Raw genomic sequence first — 20,999 nt, 5'->3', positions numbered from 1 at the left:
AAAAACAGAACAAAAGAGATGTGGGTGGTTTCAGAACCTGAGACCTCTTCAAACTGTTAACAAACAGATTTCTGTGGTTGATTCCTTGCAACTTCTTAACCAGAAGGTCTAAACAGGATGTCTGGAGCTCAGCTGTGTGTGCTTACAAGATGCTAAGCAGCTCCCAAATGGTCCTGAAGAGGTCATCCTCATCGCTGGAGCCTCTGGGTGCAGTGATGCAGCCATTCAACGTGCTGTCTGGTCCGTCTGGCATGGATTGAGTGAAGTCGTCACTGAGCAGGGAAGTACCCACAAAATTGCTGCTTCAGTTGCCTCCTGCCTGCTACCATAGGCAAGTCACAAAGCATGAGTCTCAGACTAGTTCCAGCCTTGTTCTGCCTCTCTTTTAGACAAGACAGAGTAATATCCAGGATTATTTTTACTGAAGACTATGCAGGAGATGACTTATCTACCATAAAACCTCTGGTTTATGTGATACCAAGGAAGGGGATCTATATGATGTCAATTCTATATTCCATTCTCACATTGCTGTCGTTTACTTATCCAGGTCCTTTAAGACAGACAAAAGCCTACATAAAAGTGTAGATCCATACAAATGTATAGATTGTCACTAACTGTCTTTAAGCAGAAAAATGGTGATTTTGGAAACTGCTACTTATTTCTCTTCTAGCTTGAACATGTTTTCTGTTTGGTGAGGAATTAAAGACGGCTATGGTTCTGTTTCAAAAAATAGTTCCATACATATTTCCTAAGGGTAACTTTTCTTCAGTACCAGTCTTAGTTTTATTATCTGTTATATCATTGCAGGACAGCTGGGTTGTGGCAGAGCAATTCCACAGCTCCTCACGGGATCAGCCCAGTGTAAGTCACACACTTGGCTATAGCTCATCGCTGTGACATACCGATACTGCCATGCAGGATTTAGTGCCTGGAGAAGGGATATTTATACCCAGAGGAGAGGGAAGGTTGTAGATGAGAAGATTTCTAATGAGTGGCTTTCACTCATAACCCCGATCTGCTTGTATTTTATTTCCCTGGGGGGAAACATTCCAGTTAAGGCACCTTAGGCTGCCCAAGGGTGAATGAACGTGTTGCAACAATGATGGAACTACTCTGGGCAATCAGGAGGTCAGGACAGATGTCTCCATTTCAGAAAAGGAAATATAATTACACTCCTCATTGGACTACTTTTATTTCTTCAAACGGCCTGTGGGTGGTCCCCCACTGCCAGGATCCTTCAAAGGCCTTTGTCTTAGTAGTGGCGCTTAGATGACAAGAGCTTGGAAGCAACAATTGCTCCTTTGACCTGAGCATTCAGCGACACATTCAGGATTTTCCAGGCTGTTCTGCTTAGGAGAAGAAACGTATGCTGAAGGCTGGTGGCTCTTTGAAGCAGACCTGTGATTTTTTTAAGAAAACAGACATGTTTCCCTGAATGCTGGAGGAATCAAACAAGAAGCAGCAGCATCTCTGCTCACAGTGCTCACAGCTTCTTTATGTTGGTCTGCCAGGCTGAAATGTCCTCTTGTGTTTTTTTGTTTTTTCCCCTCTCTGTTTTTTCCTCAAGTCTGCACTTCAGAAAAGTAGAGGTGTGGTCTCCCTCTGTCTCACACACACTTAGGTACACACACACACATTGCTTCTACAACAGCAATATCCTCTGTCCCTGCGATTAGTGGTCTAGAGTCACTCCTCACACAGATTTTCTTGGGGCAGGATAGGTGCAGGTAGGTTGCTCTAGCACATTTTTAATCTAAACATTTAGCAGCATTTCAATATTGAGAAAAAAAAAAGCCAGCTGGGTCACATCCTATACATTGAACTCTGTCATCTCTTTTGATTAGCAAAGTGTGAGACAAAATATGCTTTGCTTTGTTTTTAATGAAAAAGTAATAAAGATCTGACCTAAAAGTAATAAACGTTCTGACCTGACTTCGGTGCAGTAATGAAGGTACATTGCTAATTCAGGCTTCATTGGATCACCAAAACAATTTGGAAGGCAAATATACTTTTATTAATATAGTGGTTTTGTTTTATACTATTTCTTTACTATACAACGTTAATACAGTGTGCCTGGCTTCACAGGTTAAGCAGCATATTTTCCATAATTTTATCTGGTAGTGTAATGTATTTTTTGTTTCTAAATCTATGTTTGCAGGAAACACTAGAAAGGTGTTTCTTTTCATGGCAGGGCATGTGCAGTTTTATTAGAAAAAAAAAAAGACTATACACAGTTGCAGTTTCTGAGCTGTTCTGCAGAAGTCTGAATCTGTTGTGCAAAAAAAGTCTCAATCCTACCTTCTAATTTACCTAAATTTTGTATGCAGCTGTGGTAGAAATGGGTTATTTTTGGTGAGAGAGAAACAGGAGGAACATATTTATATAACTGCTGCCCCCCTGACAGATTGTACCAGTCCATGAGTGAGTTATTTATACATTCTCCTCTGAGGAAAACACTAATAGAAACCATATCCTCTAGCAGCAATCTCAACTCATCTGCTTTCCTGGCTTTCTCTAAGGTGATGGAGGAGTTCTGGTGGGATCACACCTCCTGTGTAAATGGGATTTCAAAAGACACCATTTGTTGAAGTGTAACTCAACACTCTTGGGCACATTTTTCATCTGACATTGACTGGACAAGACAGAATCCCTATTGGAAAGAGGAAATGTTGACTTTTTGTTCTAGTGTTTAATCAAGAAGTATCTGATTTGGCAACAAATCTGCTAACTAGTCTCTTTGCTCCACAAGCATTTCAACTACATTTAATCACTCTGACACCAGACTATCTTGAGAGCTCTTTGCATGATTGGTAGCAGAAGAGGAATTATTTGCCATAGGTTGGTAGTTAAGATTTCATTTTTCATCAGAAAAATTCAATTTTTATGCAGAGGCATTCCTCTCCCTGGACTGAATGAGTGCTGTGTGCACTCCAAAGCAGCCTGGCTTTAGTTTGTCCTAAGAGCTCTACTGGAGCCCCATCTGAATTGAAGAACAGAAACTGAACATCAGCACCGAGGATTGGCTGTAAATAGGCGTGGAAAGTCTTAAACCTTGCAGAGGCACATGGCTGGAGTTGCCACCTTCGAAATTTTTTTGGCTTTCACATTTTCCCCCAGGATTCAGTGCAGATGTACTCGTCCTAAATTATAGTGCTGACTTTGTGGAGTCTGTCAGAATTCACATGCTCTGTGCATAAAACCCCCTCACATCAGCCATATGTTAAGCTCCTTACCCCAGAGAGTATCCCAGGCATCCTACCATGGCTGCAGGCCTGCAGTTCCTCTTCCAGGGGCTGGCAGCAGTTGACAAGGCTTGGACACATCTAATGCTCATCCAGGGAAGGGGTTACAGTGGTGACAGCCAGTTCTTCCATAGCTCATCCATGCCTGGGAAAAGCAGAGAGCCATGTGCCAGAGTTTATTTGTGATTTAGCATATACGTGCAAGGAAGTTTTTCTTTTTAGCATTACAAGTGACAGAGTGGAAGGGTGAAGTAGGATTAGTGTTCTTGGTCTGCATTTGAGTAGATCTAGAATAATTCTTCATAAAATATAATGGATATTTAGTAGACGGTTGAGGGTATATCTTAATTAATCTCTCTGCCAATTAAAAGATGGAAGTTCTAATTAAGATGACCCCAAAGCAATTATTTAGACTCGTGTATTTACATTAATTAGACTACCAAAGCATTAAGAGTAAGATTATGACTTTGCAGAAGTCACAAAGTCCATTTTCCATGTTGAAGTACTTCACTACATACTACATTTTCTCACAGGGGAAGACCTCACAACACTTGCATTGTCTCCAGCAGACTATTAATTTTGTCCCTCGGGACTTCAACTCTAAAATCAAATTAAGAGAGACTATTGATTGTGTTGAAGTGATGGGTCACAGGCTTTGCTCTGATGATGATGAGGATTGAAGTAGAAATATTTATTTGTCATACACAAAGTGGAAGTCCCCTTCGAGGTGACAACAACTTTTCACTCCCACTTTAGTGTTCGCTGAACTAACAATGAATCAAGTGTGATTCATTGTTAGTTCACTGAACTACTACTGTTAGTGAACTACCACTAATAGTGAACTACCATTATTTAGCATATGAATTTATTTGTGCTTTATTCTTTTCTAGAGCAAATCTAATCTATTCATAAAATGCTTAAATACCTTGCTGATTAACAAGTGTAAGTTAACACCATAAATACTGTTAGAAAAACATACGGTTCATGACTCAGCAAGATATTTAAGCACACGCTTTCAGCAGAACAATTTGAGTGATTCAAGAAACTCAGCTGGTGCAGGAGACGGGCTTCCCACAGCTGGTAGCTTGTTGAACTGAGGTCTCAATAGGTCTAATTTGATGAAATCAGTTTCCAGTGGTCCCAAAAGTCATTGTCTGAATTAGTCAATTCATAAAATTACGCCGCTTTTATATAGATGAACATTGTAAACTGTCAAATTCCTTGAAAACCTTTCAGAGTATGTTTGGAATTGGTGTTTATAATTGTTAACAGCATTGTGTAATGCAACAGAGAACTATATTCTTTTAAAATGTTCTTGCCTGTCAAATTTATATTTTACCTGTTCTAATGCTCTCGGTATTTTAGCAGAAAGAAGTAAAAACAATCTGTTTTTTAAATTATTGAAGGAATGAAAAATATTGTATATATATTAAGATGATTTTCTACAGAACCAATTGAAACAACAACATCTAGCATTTAAACTATTTTAGAGAATATGTTATCACTCTTGAAAAAGAACAGGATGAAAATCAGAAAGCTCTTGGAGATGGGTATGACCACTGGCATTTCTGTGCTCGGGAATGCCCAGCTGATATCATGGGAGAGGAATCAGAGACACGTTCTCCTCAAAAAACTGTAATCTGACTTAGCTGCAGGCTCCATACAAATACCAGTATGCCTTCATTTAACACAGCTCTTATAGTTGCTGCTATTTAACTTTCCATCTGCAAAATTTCATCAACTTTATACAAAGCCATGCCCACTTCTCAGCTTCCAGCCACTCCAAGTACTAACATACATTCTTCTTCTTGTATACTCTGTATTCATATACTGGTATTCATAGTAAACTATGTCCTGGTCTAAAACATTGGTTTGAAACAAGGTGAAAAATCTAGCTGGGGCAGGGTTACTGATTAATCTTTGTGTGTAAAGTATTCTGAAAAACAGACTAAATCTGCTCACATTTGAAATGTCAGAATTGGACTACATTCAAGATATTGTTAGACTCTGGGTATGATATCAACAGGACAGCAGAAGGATAAAATCCTATTTTAGGATGATAGGATGAGAATGCCTGGAAGGATATGGGCTGTAGTATCTATTTTGACCCAAGCAGAGGAATGAATATTTAGTGTTGTCAAGTGTGTTCTGGTTAAGAGGAAAAAATGGTGGAACTGTTGCATTTCTATTTATTGGTAACTGGGTACAAAATCCTGTTCTGAGCATACAAAGAATCAAGTGAGGCTTTTTTTTTTTTCTTTTTTTTCTGTTTATAGCTCCAAACTTCATTCAATTGCCACTTTAACTCAAAAATCTACTTCTTTAATCTGTTGTCAAGGTCAAACTCAGGTGTTGTTCAGGCTCTGCAAAAATCTCTACTGCCTCACTCGTCCATGTGAGTTCCCTGTCATTCACACATACACATTCACACATGCCTGTACAATACACAGAAGAAACCATGAAGCACAGAATACTGAAATGTTTGCAATGTTCTAGAGTTGCCTTTGGCTATGGAAAGGATCATGTATGTCCTACACGTCTTAAATGAAAAATTCAACCCAAACATTTTGAAATGTTTAATCCAACCTATAAATACAGAACAAGCAAGAGAAAGCAGAAGAGACTTCCTCTGCAAGCCGGTAAGACATTTAACAAAAACACAGCCAGAATTAAATTTTCTTCTAAAGTGTTAGATTATCAAAGGTAGATACCAAATTCAGTCACTGAAGAAAAGGGATTTTAGTACTGTGTTAACTGTACATTTCAACCTACCATTTTGAATTGTGGCAATGCTTCTAACATCTCCATAATGTGTGAGCATGTGTATACGTGTTTACACAAACTAGATTTCTTACTGAGCCTAGACAGTGGAAAAAATTATCTGCCTGCATAAAACGCTCAGTTGCATAGTGGAAAATTCCACAGTCAACTGGGATTTGCTCTTCAAAAATGTCCCATACTCTCTTCAAAGACACTTTATCAAATTTTAAAGACAATTTTTCTGTGTTCTTATTTTACACTTTCCTAAGAAATATAAAGTTTTTTTTTTTTTTTTTTAATTATTTTAAGTTGTGGTGGTACATTCAACTTCCTACCTTCCTTTTTAGATGTGGTGCTCCCACCTTTAGATGTGGTGCACCTACCCTGTGAGTAACGCCAAACAGAGAATTATCAAGGTTGCATAACATGGGGACAAGTTATTTCACAGTTGAATAGATCTAAGCTCTTCAGGCAAGAAGAGATAATAGAATCCATGGTGAAGAAGTGACTGTGCTCCTCCTTGGTATTGGGTGGGAAATCCATCTTTACCTAAAGGTGAAGCAAAATACAGCAGAATACAATTGTACATGTTTTCTTCTCAGGAAACTTTTTTTTTTTTCCTGGTGATGAAGAACAGGTATGAGATAGTGACAGAGAGACAGTGTGTGTATATGTTTATAAATATATAGATATATATATTACAGGATTTTATCTTAATTGATCTGCTATGTTGATCTTCCAGGAAATAATAGAAAAATCAGGTTTCAGTAACTCAGAGTAGAAAAAAAATACTGCCTTTATGCAATAGGCAATTCATTTTCCAAAATTAATACACCTTCCACTTTCATTGTATAATGTGGAATACTAATACTAATACTAATACTAATAATGTGGATCATGAAATCTAGTGAGCTTTACCAGCATTTTTCTTAAAACTAAAAAGCACCCACAGTCTGGGTGCACTGTCAATGGCCTTATGAAAAAGCACACAGGAACATTACATTCTGTACAGAAAACCTTGTGGCTATATAGCAAGACTGCAAAATATACTCACCTAGCTTTTCTCCTTCTAGAAAATCAATGTAAGTCTTTGATTTTAATTCAGCATTGTATCAGATGAGTTGTCTAGGTATGGTAAGAGATCTTTGCCTGGCAATTCAGCCTCTGGATGGGCTATTACCCATTTGTCAGCATCTAGAGACAGGAGAATGAAAACAAGTCAAGGGTCAGATCAAAGACTTGGCACAAGAGTCAGATATTTCAGTTTTAGAGAAGCTAGTGAGCCAGTACAAACATTGTCTTGAATGCAGCTGGTAGCCTTAAACAGAATCCATAGTTCTCTGAACAAAAATAAGGCAACCACATCCCTGGCACTGAAGGCCTGCAGGAAGAACTTACTTCACTGGTAGTGGCTGGGGGTGCATGATCCCAGACCCAGGAGCCCTGACATGCTCGTTACAAACACACCAGCAATGAGGTCTAACTTACTTTTTTCAGACGGCTTCTCCATTTGTGGTGTCTTCAGTTTTAAAGGAAGACACAAGAAAGGAAATATGGGACAATTTCCTGCCCGCCCTCCCCCCCCCCCCAATGCCATGAATACTTTCAACAGGCAAAAAATATCCAAACTGACCAGTGTGTTCCACTCATAGCTAATCATAGTAGGAGGAATTACAGTGTCTTTGTCATTTTTCCTGAAGTTTGCAGCATATAAGTATCATTTATATCTATGTTCTTTCTTATAACAGCTTTGAAACAACCACTCACTACTGAGATATTCCATTAGTGTCACGCTGGGAATGGAATATGTTTCTGGGTTTTATAAATTGACTTTGAACCACAGCCTCGTAGCTGGTCTTACTCTCAGGATTACAGCTCATCTCACAGTCAGAAGGAAGAGTGTCTGTGATGCATTTCAGCATTTCTTCTGCCTCTGAAGCTAAGGTAGCTGCTGGCTGACACCTGGCTGCTTTGATCCTGAGTGCACAGTGAAACAGTCAATACAGTCAGACGGGTGCAAATCATGACTCAGTCCATGTTTTTTCCATGGTCCTTGCTTGCATGAGGAGTCAGTAATCTCGCATCTTGTGAAACAGCTTACTCCCTGTCGTGGACACAAAGAAGGAATTATTTAACTCTGCTTCTCTGACTTCCCTTCTATCTTAGCCAGTGTATGTCCCAGGGGCTCAGTGAAAGCATGACTGAGCAGCAGCCCAAGGAAATGGGATTTCTCTCTCATAAACACTTCAGTGTTCTGCCAAATGAATTATAACACCACAATCAAAAAATAATAATAAAAAAAAATCAAGTGGTTGTGGTAATTATTATTTGAAGATTTACCTGTTCTTACTTGGGGTGGGGGTGGGGGCAGGAAGATACTCTTTTCAAGTACTGAATGCACAGATGGAAGGATTGACAGCTATTTTGTCTCTGAAGTGCTCTGCTTCCCTTTCAGAGTTTACCTGGCATCTTCAGTGACTTTAGTGAAGTTTAGAACTACTAAACTCTGATCGAAAGGGCCAGAGTCTACGCAAAATCTGGATTTCAGTCTTATTTCTTCACTTTCACATGTGGAACATGTATTATTTACTGCTCTGTGGTCAATCTTGGAGGACAATGATGACCTCACATCATTTGATTAATGCTCTGACTACTAAATGTTTACAGACCAGCACTTAACTCCATTTCTTCTGACCACTGAGTCATACAGTATATATTTTTTGAACTTTGTACCTTTTTCATTTGTAGTAGAATCTTCTTTCAGGAGTGGGATAAACAACTTGAAAGGAACTGACTGCGAAGAGAGGTGATTAACTGTCTGGGGAGGGATGTAGTTGTGATGGAGACAGGGAGAGTGGCAGGGCTGTGGTGCTGTGGGCAGGAAAGCTGAACTGACCGCTGATAATGGGAAGGCAGAGGAAGGAAGGAGACACTAATGCTTAGTAAACCACTTCGTAAATCTGTGCTGATGACCTGAGTGAGATGAGGAAAGATCCATGCCTTTATCAACACCCTGCTTTTTTTAACATGTACCAATTTACTGTCATTCACACAGTGACATAATGGGGGTCACAGTACCAGGACTGAAAGGAGCATCAGTAGCACTAGAGGCCCTCATTAGCTGCCATTGTTTCCAAGGACTTTGTAGGAGAATACCATGGAATACATATTGTAGTAAGCAGGAGCCAGTGCTTTCTGCCCTCAGAGATGGCTTTCTGAAAAGGAGACTATTCAGAAATACTTGGTCATATCACATAACATTCTGCAATGAGCTTCACTGACTTTGTGAGAGACCAAGGTATTATTCAATGGATATTGAAAGGCAGTTAAATGACAAAGCAATTATCAGACATAGTCAACATGGGTTCATAAAGGGAAAGTCCTGCCCTAGTAATTTGATCTCCTTCTGTGATAAAGTCACCCACTTGGTGGACGAAAGGATGGCAGTGGATGTAATCTTTCTCCATTTTAGTAAGGCCTTCGGTACTGCCCCTCACAGCATCCTTCTGGATAAATTGTCCAACTGTGAAATAAGCAGGTTCATGCTATGCTGGGTGATGAACTGGTTTGATGGTAGAGCTCAAAGGATTGTAGTGAATAGGGCCACATCTGACTGGTAGCCGGTCACCAGCAGTGTTCCCTTGGGCTCAATTCTAGGGACAGTTCTGATCAACATGTTTATCAATTATCTGTATGCAGGAGTTTAATGTATCCTTAACAAGTTTGCTGTTGATGCTGAACTGAGAGATGCTATTGACTCCTGGAGGGATGGGAGGCCTTGCAGAGGGGTCTAGATGCCCTTAATAATATGTTTTAATTTTGGTTAGCCCTGAAGTGACCAGGCAGTTGGACTCGACGATCTTTATAGGTCCCTTCCAACTGAGCTATTGTACTCTGTTAACATTAGCAGGATGTTGCCCATAACAAATCAGGAGGCAGTTTACTCTTTTTAATAACGAGAAGGTAAGACATGTCTAGAGTTTGTGTCAAGCTTTCTGGTCCATCACTGACAGATCCAGCAGTGAGGACCAGACTACAGTACAGCATTTCTTCAATGTTACTGCAGAAGAGCTTCTCTTGGTCACTTCTTCAGTTGTCTTGTACATGACTACCAAAGCAGAAGTAAGAAGCTATGAAATCTAAAATACAACATCATATATCTTCTTTGTATTATTGTAAATCATTATACAGAATAAAAGCAAGGTTGAGTTGGGTCCAAATTCACTCAGAAAACTTTGTCAAAACATATTATGCAGTAATACGGACAGAAAAAAAAAAACAAAACCAAAAACAACATCTTGTTAGTTCCTATTTATTTAATGACAATATAAAATCTGAGCTATGTGTTTTGTGCATCAGAAAGTAATTGTGTGTGACCAATTTTTGCTCTTGGAAGAATTTTACCTTGTGGCTACATTCTATTTGAGATGATTTCAAGGGATACTTTTATCACCTACAGGCTTTTCAGTGGTTTGTACACTTACTGAACAAGTAGGGGAAAAGAGAAAAGAGACTTTGTTAATACATAAATTAACTTTCCAAGAAAGTTGGGATTCATATAGCACAATTAAAAACTGTGCAGGCCTTTTCAGTGAACTTGATGATATCACATGCTTCCCAGTAATCTGCTGAAGATCTCCCAAACTAGTGAGAGACACTTCTGCCTCACAGACACTTGAAATATCTTGTAAACTAGCCCAGGTTTCCCACAATGGCCAAATCCGTAGGGAAAAAAATATATCAAAATAAATAGCAAATGCATACCATTGTTTACTGGATTCTGGTAGTGTACATTTGATTCAGTAGTAGATAATTGACATTTCAGAATTAAACTTGCTGTAAAGCTGGAAACAAAGCAATTGTACCCACAGCCACAAATCCCTATGTTAGTTTATCATCAGATATCTCAAATAATTAATGAAAATCTTGTATTAATATCCTATATTTCTCAGTAGCTGTGCAGACCAAATTAATATGGAGTGGGAATCTGGAATACATTATTTGTGGGGCGTTAAAGCTGAGGGTGTTGCTTTAAAAATTAATTTGAAAGATGCAATTTGTTAATGCACTTTTTCATTATACATTTTAATAACACAGATAATATAATGTGCTATCTTTTGTGCTTTGCAGAACTGGCCATGTAATACTTAGAATGTGAAAACTGTGTCACAGTGAAAAACATGCTGATCGAAATCACAGAAAGATGACCCAGTATTTTAAATAATACAGCAAGTATACCGAGCAGCCTGGCAATTACTGAAGTCAATTACCAGGCTAGTTCTAAAGAAATGCTTTCAGTGCAAGTTAGATAACAATAAGGTAATTTTATCTTTTCTTTTCACTCCTGCCACTCAGAACTACCCCAATATTTGAAATATCTCAAGGTCTAAACAAAAAGTGGCTGTGTTGTACTAGTTCAGTCAGAGATTCAGGCATTTAGCAAAATCAATAGGTTCTGGTACTACCACTGTATTCGATATATTATGACTATTGTTACTAAGATATATCCAAAAATTTGATTGGAAGTCTGTATATTTAGGGATTCTTAAAAGACCACTTGAAAGCCGAGCTTCTTACTACAATGGAAATTATCATTAAAACTCTTTGAAAATAGGCCTTTAAAATACATATAATTCCCTCTCTGCTCCAACATGTTTTCTAGAGATAAATCAGAAGAAAGCAGAAGATATACAAAGGGAAAGATAATAAAATTGAAAGTAAATGAAAAGAGTGAATTTCTATTTTCTTTTCATGAAAATTACTTGTATATTTTGCAAAACACCAGGCTAAAAGGCTAAAATAGGGATTTCATCTGAAAATGTAAGCTTGAAACAACTTTGAATAGTTTATTATTTTATATCTTTTTTTAAAGTATATATTATATACTTTATACAGTTCTACAGTTTTCTTGTAACATTAATTAGAGAGTAAGAGAAATGAAAAAAGAGAAAGGGAAGAAGGGATGCTATGGATTTCCATTAGTGCTACTGTTGGGTGTGGTATTTTATCGCAGCAGTAATCGCTTTTCCCTTTATTCCCTCCAAATCTCCATGTTCTCTGAGGCCTTTCCAGTCCACTCTGCAAGCTGCCATTTATTTCTTTTAAAGTAGAAGAACTGACCACAATTTCTATCTCAGCTCACCTCCAGCCTCTACCAAGGGGATGAAACAGGAATAGAACAAATCTTCTCCACGCTAATGTAACTTTTTAATATATAGATATATGTAAGTGTATATATAAAAACCAGAACAATAAACATCTCAAAATCCCTGCTCTGACAACAAATTCACACATCTAATAACTGACTGAGATCAGCTCTGAAAAAAGACAGTTACAAAGAAAGGCTTTAGAAACCCTACTGAATAATATTCCTCACAAAACTTCTGTAAGACAATGCAAAATAAACTACAACAGAGTACAGGTAAACAGTGTACATACCTCAATATCAGCATTTTCATGTGGCTATAGAAATCCCGTGTCACTGGCCACTGGGAGACACCTCTCAGCAATTCGGAGCATTCCTCAGGGAAAATATTCTGGCTTTTTTCCTGCTATTTTTTTTAAAAGACCCAAGAAATTGCTCTGAAGTGTTTCCTTTCCCCTGGCAAATGGAAATATAAATATTTTATATGATGATGGTGCAACTTAATATATTTTTTGCAATTGAAATGTCATTGTATTACCAGCACAATGGTTCAAATTTGCCCTGAAGGGGTTTATGGTGACAGAGTGATACCAGGGCTGGGAGAGGATCAGAGCAAGGTAAATATATTGATAAAATGGGCACCAAGGGAATGGCTTCTCCAGAAGGCATAAACAAATCCCAGAGCCTCCTTTTATATTTTGATGTGTAATCTGGGTAAACAAATGGTGAAATCAGCTAAACTGTGTGACACATATTTGATGGAGGGACAATGACAAGCAAAGTTTGAAGAATCTGAGCCTCACTGGCTAGACAAGCAACCCTCTTGCATATTCTCACTCCTGCCTGCCAATGTAGTCAGCTGCATTTCTTTTCCCTTTTATATTTGCAGCTGGTATAGTCCAGGAGCAGCAAGTGAATAAGAAGTAACCAGGAAAGAGCACAGAAAATTAAGATACAAAAGAGAAACACACATTCTTTTCCTTCTTCCAGAACGGAACAGAAAACAAGTTTTCTGGAAGTAAGTACATGTACATAGGTGGTGACAAGGAGTTTCAAGGCCAAAATTGCAATGGATGATAGGGGTGACTTGGTCCTTTGGGTGCTTGAGGTCTGGTAGAGATGGAAAGGGCCAATTTGGGCCTCATGGATATGAGCAGATAATTCTAGACATACACATCAAACACAAGGTACAAAGACTTCGGTATAATTTAGGCTGGGTGAATCTGGACATAACTGTCCTCTGTCTTAACAGAGGATGTTCTTTTTTTTTTTTTTTTCTTATCATGTTCTTTTGCTCTCAAGAGACTGCTTTTGTCCTTTTTTTCTCGTACAGTAAATTGGTCTTCAAGTTCATTCAGCAGGCCCAGACATGGGTGAGGAAGGGGTGAAAGAAGTAGCCTCTATTTGCTCTCCTTGCCTATTAGAAGATAATATATATTCTGGGTGCTGAATTTAAACTGCCTTCTGATATGTGTTGTCAGTCAACTAAAGAGAATGTGAACTGAATGTAAAATACCATCTCATTCAGGTGGAGTATTCATACAATTTGTTGAATGTATTTGAACATGGAAGATGCAAAGCAACAGTAAATTCTTCCTGAAATCTTCAATCTGCACAGAATTAGTATTTAGGATATACAAAAGGCAAGATATATCTGCATACAGGATGCAGTTAACAGCCTCCTCAAAGTTTGATTTCTGTTTTACTGATTCTTTCCAACCTATGGCATGTAACAGAAGACTTTTTCTATAGGGCTATGTGTTTTAAATACGATTTTATTTCATGTCAGGGAATTCAGTGATTCAGTAGCCACTGCAATGCGTAAAAACCATTTCTGGGGTGAAAGATGCATTTAAAGCAATCACTATTCCTTTTTCCTAAGGAATGCAATTGTTTAAACAAGTGGATCTGTAGAAACATACAGTTTAGGTCTGGAGATGGGAAAGAGTATGTTCTTGCCTAGGGGAGTGATGTGATATAAACATTTTTCTCATGAATGCACCTATACCTCTACCATTGTTTCATATTTATCTTTTTTAATGTATGCATTCTTTGGGAACTGAAGTCAATGGTGCACCTCGATTGCCTGAGGGAAATATTACCTCCTTAGTCTTCTATTTGTATTTTGAAGTCTCAAGCCAAGACAGTGCTGTGTTAGTGCACTGGTGTTAAAAGGTGTTTTTCAACCAGCTTTTTGTTTAACCCAAGCAATAATAATGCTGCTTGCTATTCATCTAAATTTTCTTCTCGGAATTAAGTTAAAATCTTTATTCCCATTTTATAATTTGTAATCAGATGGAGATAGAGAGAGGGGAAGAATAACATTTCTGGGCTGGACAATGACATGCCTAAGGAGCCCTGGATGCTTGTGGTGAAGGCCCAGTTCTCTGAAGTGTCACTTTCATGGTAGGCATGGTCCTGCCCCCATGGCCTTGTGAGTGGTGCTGGTCTAGAAGTTACGTGGTCAAAGTAAGTATTCTGACATTCCCCGATAAAATACAAATAACAAGGAAAAGACATTCCATTTGTCCAAATGAGCTCTTCCTCTGTGAAAGTGGGAATAAGGCTGCTCAGCCATAGAGGAGCTGTGAGGATGCCTTCACTAACAGCTGGAGGACCATCTACGTACTTAGATGAATAGCAAGTCGGTGGGGCATGGGAAAACAGCCGTCACATTTATCTTCTTCATGCCAGCAATTGGGAATCATTACCAGGATCCTAATACACCAAAGGATCCTTTGTACAGAGATGTTCCTCATTTATTTGGCTACACACACTCAAAGTGTTGCTTTGTGGTGTAAGGTTACTGGCGCAGAAGGAAGAGTTTGGGCTTAAATTATTTTTGGGACTATTTAAGTACAAGACATTAAAGCTGATTTGCTCATTTCCAGTATCCTCTTTCTCACTGTACCATAGGGAGCCTGTTTCTGTAAGCCAATCATCCTTCTTCTTAAACATATAGAGAAATTATAAAGGATAATTATATCTCAGGGGCACCTTAATTGTCCCAATTACTTGGCCAGTTTTGACAGTCAGATCTGATGTAGAGAGGGGAGGAAGGAGATCTGTAGACATAAGATAACATTTAATGTGGTGCTTGGACAGTACTTAGGGCCCAGGTATAATAATCACAGTGTCTGTGTTTAAAAGTATACTATCTGCAATGTTAAAGCAGGGGAGAAAGAGAGCTTCGGTGAATTCTGTGAAATCCTTTATCCAGTCAGCCTTCTGCATGAGATATACAGCATTAGCACTAAATCAATTATAATTAAACTGCGTGTAACCAAAATTGGCAAATTCAATTTCCCCCACATTTCATTATAGCTTAGCTGCTATAATGATGGATTGAACTAAGCCACCTTCCACAATATCTTCCAGGTAAAGTCATTATCAAATATTATTTTACTTTTCACTTTTTTGATGAAAATTAAACAATATATAATTACCCTAGATCACTGATGAGGTTACTCACTCAGGTACAACAGGCAATATAAAAACCCTTCCATCATACTAGAGTGCACATATGTTAAAGAAACCATTTCAGTTTTTTTTTTTTTTCTTTTTCTTTTTTTTTAAGGTATAGTAGATATTCTTTGGTGTTAAAAGATAAAAGCCAAATATTTGAACTTACATCCTGACTCTAGCTTGAAATAAATAAATAAATATTAAAAAATATTAAAAAAAAAAAAAAGATAAAACTTCAGAAACTTCCTTTCCCTACAACTTCCAAAAAAGAAGCAATTAGCCTCTTTTGTTGGAAGGCTCTGATGTTAGTATGGCTTCAAGAATGCAGTTAATGTTGAACACATCCTTATATATTTTTGTCTTTTAAAGAGGTGTTTTCTTGAAATAAGGTTATGGTTAAGTGGATAAATAGAATTAGAGGCCTTCTACTTTTTCTGTCTGAAAATGCTGTTACACCTGTAGCAAGGTTTTAACATCTCATCCAAATTAGTAAAATGTTATTCTCATCATTAAACCAGCAGTTGCATAAAAGTAATTGGATCAGATATAAAATTGATGATCATTCACAAGGTTGTTCTTTGGAGTAATCCGGAAACAGGCAATCATAAACTAAAACAAGACTTTAATAAAATTTTCTGGTCCCCAAACCTCTAAGTTATTTAAAAAAATTCACCTTTTTACAAGCAAGGCATACAAGGAGCTGGCAAAAATATCTATATGTAAAATGCACATATTTTGAATAGCTTTGTGAGGTAGAAGTATCCAGCTCCTTCAGTCCAGAAGTATCAGTAAAAACTAACCAGAAAAAAACAGGTTACATTTGATAAAAATAAGGACTAATACTCAGTGTCTCTGAAATCATCAGGGACATATCTATGCCCATGCTGAAATGCAGCACAAAATACATGTCCATGATGAACCACTAGTACTAGGCATAATCTATAGTCCCTACTCCTAATAAAAAAAATATTCATCATGTGAAATAAATGTGGTGATACAGTCAAAAGCTTGCTACTGAGCCATTCTTGCCACTGCATGTATCGTATATCATACTGAGACTCGCTGTCAGATTAGCTCTTGAAGAAAAGATCATCATCAAGCAAACTCTTAAATTATTATAAACCACTCTAGGCAAGCAGTGGGGAGAGCCATCAAATCCTTTTCTAAATGACTTGTTTTATTGGAAAAAAAAATATTAAAAGCAAGGAACATAACAATCAGGTTCAAAGTGCAGACCATCTACCGTCTTCTGCTCTGATTCTAGAGATTAGCTTTTTTATTTTTTACTGAGAGATTTGCCATCAAAAGAGAATTGTATTTTCATTGGATAAATCATTTACAAGTAGTTTAGGTCTTTGGTCTTAAAGGTTCTGCTTGATTGAACGAAACTCTTCTCCCATTTCAAGGCATTCAGATGGAATCTATCTGTAAACTGGTCTTATCACCTACAAACTCCTGTCCATTGGATACTATTACAGACGTAAAAATGTATTAGCTGGAGAATTGTGTATTGCATACAGCTTTTAGGGAGGATTATTCATTTTAGAGTTCTCAGGACTCTGGCTACATGGCTACTACATGGGAGATTGCATCACAGAAATTACAGGTCCAAAGCCATTAGTTAATGCAAAGTTGTCCACTAATCTTGATGCTGCAGGCTGCATGCTTGATATAGCTGAAAACAGTTGATATAGATCACATACCTGAAGGACAAGTGAACTCCTGGAAAATTCATAGGCAAAGTCTGAGAGCCACAATTCATCTGCTTGTGAGCCATATGTGCACCAAGAGCCACAAAGTGGTCATTATTCTGGAAATAAAAACAAAAACAGGTCTTTGTACCTACTATATTCCAGTACCTTCCATAGTTTTTGCTAAGCTAGCCTTAGTATCAAGGCTGTCATTACTTAAAAGTGCAAATAATGCATTCTGTCCAAAAAAACTTTATAATCACTTAGCAGCATTGATCTTATTTCCTGTGGGTCATTACAATTTATGTCCATCTTACACTTGGTGGAGGACAGTGGATCAAAGAGAGAACATAAGTGCTTGTGCCAGGACACAAATCCATCCATTTTAATCTTTTACCAAAGATTGAAACCTGCGCTATTTAAATCCTGTAGATGTCAGCCAAGCATAGATCTTCTGGAGTATGAAATAGTAGCATCCAGATAGTAATTTTGCTTTCCTAGTGGCTCAGTTTGCTTCCTTCCTGGCATTGTAAAATCTCCAAGTACAATATTTTTCCAGCATAAAGAAAATCAGTCAAACAAACATAAATAACAAGTGCCCATGCACTCCACTACAATAATGAAAGTAGTAGAAAGAATCTAGGCTCCTGGTTCTTTATTCGTGCTCCCTTTCACACATGGTTCTTCATATTCTTAGGGCTCATTCTATCAGAAGTGATTAATGGTACTCTGCAGAGCTCTGTCTGGTACCACACAGGATAGTACAACTGAAAGCACACTTGGATTATATTGATATTCACAGCCATGGATGCCTGCTGCAGAAAGCCTATTGAAAATGGAGAGTACATGATAATAAGCTCTTCTCTGCTGTCCCTTAAGCGAACTTTAAGTCTGATTTAAGTGTGCTGCACATTTCAGAGATAAAACGCGTGGCACATGTGCTAACCTCCACTGCTTAGCTACCTTTGGCCATCATCTCCTAACTCACATTAGTTAGTATTTAATAACAATGACAGTGATGTTTTAAGTATTGATTCACACACAAATACAGTATTTAATTTTCTGTGGTACCCAGGACCTCTCAGATAGAATAGTAAATTATACCACCTTCTAACAAATTGATGAGAATGTGGCTGCTTTCATAGATATGTAGTAGAGTACAATTGATCCTTATTACATTCTGCTAACAGGATTGAAAATCCCAAAGATAATTTCACTATAAATGCTTGCCTTGCATTGGCAAAATATACATGGAAATTTCATAGCCTTGCTGATTTTTAATCACTACAAGTTAAATTACTCCTTCTTCATCGAACCTAACAAAAATTTATGGGCCAGTTAGGTTAAAACGGAATTAAAAGCGGTGATCAATAAGCTTGAATTTCACCAGTGGTTGCTGTGATTTCACTGAAATTTGTAGAAGTCAAATAAGCCATATAACTGTCAAGTTGTTAGTTTTTAGTATATATTTTAACACGTACTATAGGTGTTTCTGAATAGATAGTTGCAGATCCCTGGAAGCAAGGTAGACAATGCTGAACTCAGACAAAAAAGTACTATTGGAGTAAGACCAGTTTGTTAAGCAAAACTTAATCAGTGTTATTGTTAAATATGTTTTTTTTTGTTGTTCTTTTTTTGTTTGTTTGTTTTGTTTTTAAATCTCTATACCTTCTGAACAATTCAATTCATTTAACTGTGTTTTAGCTATTTTTCTTACCCCTACCTTTTCCTACAAACCCATCCCCTCAGGTAGCAGTAAATATGAGTTACACTCTTTACTCAACCTTACAAGTGGAACTAGTGCGTATATACTGGTTATATTGCAGAGTTACAGTAATATAAGATCACAGTCTTCGATTCACAGTCTCCCACTTTCCTTTTCTGTCTGTATGTTTGTGAGCAGCAGCTGATGACAAATTCTTGCAAGCAGTATGATGAAGTGTGGATGATTCTATTGCATATTTGTCTTCAGCCAGTTCATGTGGATTTTTCTAAGAGAAGAGGGGTAAGGCTACTTCTCATTGCCCTGATGGTGGGTTGTATTCACAGTAATACACAAGGAGAAGGAGAAACATTACAGGAAAACCTGGGAGCTACATGAAGGGCAGACTAGCAAAGAAAATAGCAGAGGAAAGCTTATGAAAAAAAATGAGTGCCTCCTCCCAGACTGAGAAGTGTAGGAACAATAGGAGCTGCTTCCGCTTTCCCATAAATCAGAAAAAATAAAATGTTATAGCTTGCCCCTATTACTAAGGTCCCCACAAATCAAATTCTATACATTGTCTTAATAAGACTTTAGAAATAATTGTTTATGTTTATATTCAGTAGAACCTGCATTAAACACGGAAGGATATACAACAACACAGCAGATAGAGCAGGTAAAACTACTTATTTACAAAAACTCCGGCAAATAAATGTTGGTGTTTTGGAAAATTACCTTTTTAAACATCAATTTTATCATGGCTACTGCTTCCACTCCTAATTTGCTCTCTAGGGTACTAGCAGGTAGGGAGGGGTACTGGGCACTTCAGTCATTGGCTGAACATACACAGATGAAAGTTGCATTTCAGACTTCATCCTGTAAGATGGGAAAAAACAGATAAGTACAATGTAGAAAGCAGAAAAACATATTAAGGGAGGCTAAAAAATGATCCAGCAAAAATATTTTCAAAGGAAAAGTAAGTTTCAAAAAACTATTTTATTTATTTTTCTTTAAACAAAGAGTACAGTTTTATTAGAAAACAATCACATTTGAAACTGGCTGAAAATAAAAAGGGTGCCCAGCTACAACTTCCAGGCTACATCATCTGAAAGTAACCCAAACTGCCTTGCTTTTTTGGTAGCATTGCCATAGTGATTTTCCTAAAAGATGGATCAGAAGATAGATGCATGTGTTACAACTACAGGGTTTTATGGGTTGTTTCCCATATGAAGCAGCTTCTACAAATGTACCCGGAGGAAAATTGACCAACTTACATCATTGGCCAATCTATGCTAAAAGTCTAATTGATTTTAGACAAATAACTCAGCTTACAGAATCACAGGACAGCTGAAGTGAGAAGGCACCTCTGACCAACCAGTTTATGACCCCACAATCTCTCTGGCCAACCTCTTCCAGTGCCTGAGTGTCCTCACAGTAAAAAGGTGTTTTGTTGTTGTTGTTGTTTGTTTTGTTTTTGTTTTTAAATGTTTAAATGGAATTTCCTGTATTTGAGTTTGTGCAGATTGCCTCATTTTCTTGCTGGGTACCACTGAGAAGAGCTCAATCTTCTCTCCCTCCATCAGATATTTATGCACATGGAACAGATCCCCCTAAGCCTCTTCTTCTCCAGGCTGAACAGTCCCAACTCCCTCAGTCTCTCCTATGACATGCTCCAAACCCTAAATCAACTCCATGGCTCTTTGCCACTCTGTGGCATCCAGTGTTCAATTTGAATTCGACCCCTTTTCTCTATCATATTTATCATGTCTTTATTGTTCAGTTATTCCCAAGAGTGGACTAAGGCTCTCCTTATTTCCATTTTCTATCCTCAATGCCTTCATCTACTGTTTGGCTCTTCTAATCACACATTCCCAACTGCACAGTTTTGACTGCATTATGCTCCCTGGCTTGAGGGTCACTGACAAACAAGCCTGAAAACTGTTTCAGCTGCCTAAAAAAATAATAAGGGAAGGACATTTCTGTCCCTTTATTTT

General features: G+C 37.8%; 3 long non-coding RNA genes across 5 annotated transcripts in view; 2 read left to right on the top strand and 1 right to left on the bottom strand.

Annotated features, from left to right (window-relative positions):
* The window catches only part of LOC121077415, an 80,141-nt gene that overhangs the window by 19,035 nt on the left and 40,107 nt on the right, over positions 1–20,999 (top strand). The window lies entirely within an intron of this gene.
* LOC121077414 overlaps positions 1–20,999 on the bottom strand; it is a 49,414-nt gene that overhangs the window by 10,932 nt on the left and 17,483 nt on the right. For 2 of the 3 annotated variants that reach the window (XR_005824018.1, XR_005824019.1), the window contains 7 exons: positions 19,741–19,881; positions 17,316–17,422; positions 12,441–12,603; positions 7,770–8,106; positions 7,057–7,196; positions 6,338–6,551; positions 3,260–3,387 (listed from right to left, as the gene is read on the bottom strand). This is a non-coding gene — a long non-coding RNA (uncharacterized LOC121077414). Of the gene's footprint in view, positions 1–2,402; positions 2,651–3,259; positions 3,388–6,337; positions 6,552–7,056; positions 7,197–7,769; positions 8,107–12,440; positions 12,604–17,315; positions 17,423–19,740; positions 19,882–20,999 lie in introns of those variants that run through there. The other variant, XR_005824020.1, reaches the window with a different exon arrangement.
* Positions 13,145–20,382, top strand: LOC121077416. Its single transcript, XR_005824022.1, has 3 exons — positions 13,145–13,165; positions 14,443–14,616; positions 20,147–20,382. It is a non-coding gene; the product is annotated as an uncharacterized LOC121077416 (long non-coding RNA).

The sequence above is a fragment of the Cygnus olor genome, chromosome 13 (genome assembly GCF_009769625.2).
Source record: "Cygnus olor isolate bCygOlo1 chromosome 13, bCygOlo1.pri.v2, whole genome shotgun sequence".
Classification (NCBI taxonomy): Eukaryota; Metazoa; Chordata; class Aves; order Anseriformes; family Anatidae; genus Cygnus; species Cygnus olor.
This window is presented reverse-complemented; position numbering and strand designations above follow the sequence as displayed.